Consider the following 2,233-nt stretch of genomic DNA (forward strand, 5'->3'; position numbering starts at 1 on the left):
TGGCCAAAGCAAATCTCTAAGCCGTGTTCGTAAGGCAGCACATGTCACCTTTGTGACATGTGTACCTCGAAATACATAAAATTTGCATCAAATAGAGGCATTTTCTCGTCGCACACACACACAAAAAAAAAGCTGCGTAGTTAGGTTGCTTTAGTACTTGTCGCAAAGCTGTTCGTCAGCATGAGCTTTGGTCTGCTCACACGTTATAGCTCAGCGGTTTCCTGGTATGGCAAGCGGTGCGGGTGGGACCTCGAGAGCGTCGCCAAATTTCCCCTTTTCCGGTAATTCAGTGTCACGCCGTCACTTCACAACTCAAAGTGAGAACAGTCTGTCTTTGCCCTACCAGCCAAACTGCTCGCCAACTGGTCAGACTGAATTATGACTTAGTATTAATAATTACAGATGACCTGACGTAGCTTCACCGATGACTACCTCTTAACCGCGATATTGGTCTGGACAAAACCCCCACCAAAGCAAGGAATGACAGTGATTCTGGCTAGCCAGTAAGCGGTAGCTGTTTGGCCGGTTGGGCAAAAATAAAGACAGACTGCTTTTACTGTGCGTTGTGACGCGGCCATATCGCCGTAACAGGGAGAGATGTAGCGACGTTTGCGAGGCCCTAGCCCATATTTCAGGGTCTTAGCATAGGCATGCAAGGAAGCGCTTCCATGCACGTGGTGCACGAGCTCCAACGCGTCGCCGAGTCGCTCAACTTGACCTATGACCTGCGAATTGCATCGCATTGTGAACTCAATTCCGTGTTCCTTGCGAGTTCTGTGGGATAGACATTCGAGATCTGCCCACACACACTGACGCAGCCTGCCATCCCCAGAGGGTGACTAGCCCGCTACCCCTGCTACAGTTGTCGCAAAGTTGACACCCTCATCATTCACAAGGAGTCTCTCCGGCGCTCCACGCGTGCCCTTCTTCCTTCGCGTGCGTCGGACCTTCCTGGCGGTTTAACCCGCCGAGAAGAGGTAGCGCTTCGGAGAATCTGCGTGGGCGCAGCTTTGACCCCGGCGACAAAGGCCTCATGGAGGACGCACGGAAAGTTCCCTCAGAAACATGCCCCTTCTGTAAAGTCCCTGCCACTGAAGCGACCCTGAACCACTTCCTGGGAACATGCTCGGGACTCCAGGCAGCACGAGTTCGTCACATGAGGGCCCTCTGGTACCACCCAGGACGACGACCTGACCTTCGCCGCTGAACGCACGGTCCCCAATACCGGCCCCTCCTGGGGCCCAATTCTCCAAAAAAAAAAAGGGGGCTTCACGGGGTAGCCCAATGCAAATGCATGTGTTCTTGGGTGGGCGCAGTCGCTCTGAGTTGTTTCGCGACGTGAGGATACAGAAAAGCACTGTGGCAAGGGCGCAAAGGGGGTGTCGCTTTGCGCCCTTGCCAAAGTGCTTTTCTGCAGGTATCCTCACGTTCCGAAACAACTCGCAGCGACTGCCCCCACCCAAGAACACATGCATTTGCATGGCGCTACCCCGTCGTTTCAAAACACGCCCCTTTTTTTAAAAGTTGGAACCCTGGACTTTATTGCGAAGACGGGAGTACTTGACTACACTTAGTTTATGCCGAAGGGCGTACTCGCGTAATAATAATAATAATAATAAAAGCTTGCGGCTTTGGTTCACATGGGAGGTCCCTATGGTCGCGCAGACTAGCTGGTCAAAGAAAGCCGCAAAGGGAACGCGGAAATGCTCGCTCCTTACCTGGCGTTCGACGGACACAGCAGTTGGGCTGCACAGGAGCTGGCGACTGGCGGTTATACCAGAGAAACGAACTAGGGCTGAGTTGCCTCTACAAAAGACACATAAGCCACCGGAACGGCACGCGCAACTGACGTTCTTTCCTGCGTTGACTTGCCTGCCTTTTCAAATCTCCTGCTCGTAGAATGACTTGTGGTGCTCCCTCCTGGCAAAAAAATGTGTTCACCCATTTGCTTCCTTAAAAACTTGTAAAAAATAATAAAATACAAAAATAATGTAAATTTTATGAGCGTATCATTTAAAATTTGGTTAATTTTACATTTTTAACTACTGGTTTTTAACTCACGTCCCAAAACGTTGGGACTCGCGAGTCGCGGTAGCGGTGAAATATGCGGCGGCGCTGTCACTGACCAATCTTCCCGTCGTGCGGCTAGAGTAGAGTGTACTAGAAGTTTTAGAGTGGCCCGACCCATAGAGTTTCATACTAATATACACATGAAACTCTATGGCCCGACCGG

General features: G+C 51.1%; 1 protein-coding gene across 2 annotated transcripts in view; it reads right to left on the bottom strand.

Annotated features, from left to right (window-relative positions):
* LOC144179168 (uncharacterized) overlaps positions 1-1,912 on the bottom strand; it is a 36,748-nt gene extending 34,836 nt beyond the window's left edge. Inside the window, exon 1 of one of the 2 annotated variants that reach the window (XM_077707410.1) lies at positions 1,719-1,912. The gene's annotated coding sequence lies outside the window, so the exon portion shown is untranslated. The remainder of the gene's footprint in view (positions 1-1,718) is intronic. The other variant, XM_077707411.1, reaches the window with a different exon arrangement.
* Between the last annotated feature and the right edge of the window lie 321 nt (positions 1,913-2,233).

Source organism: Haemaphysalis longicornis, unplaced genomic scaffold, assembly GCF_048455015.1.
Source record: "Haemaphysalis longicornis isolate Haplotype H1 unplaced genomic scaffold, Haemaphysalis longicornis Haplotype H1 scaffold_4, whole genome shotgun sequence".
NCBI lineage: Eukaryota > Metazoa > Arthropoda > Arachnida > Ixodida > Ixodidae > Haemaphysalis > Haemaphysalis longicornis.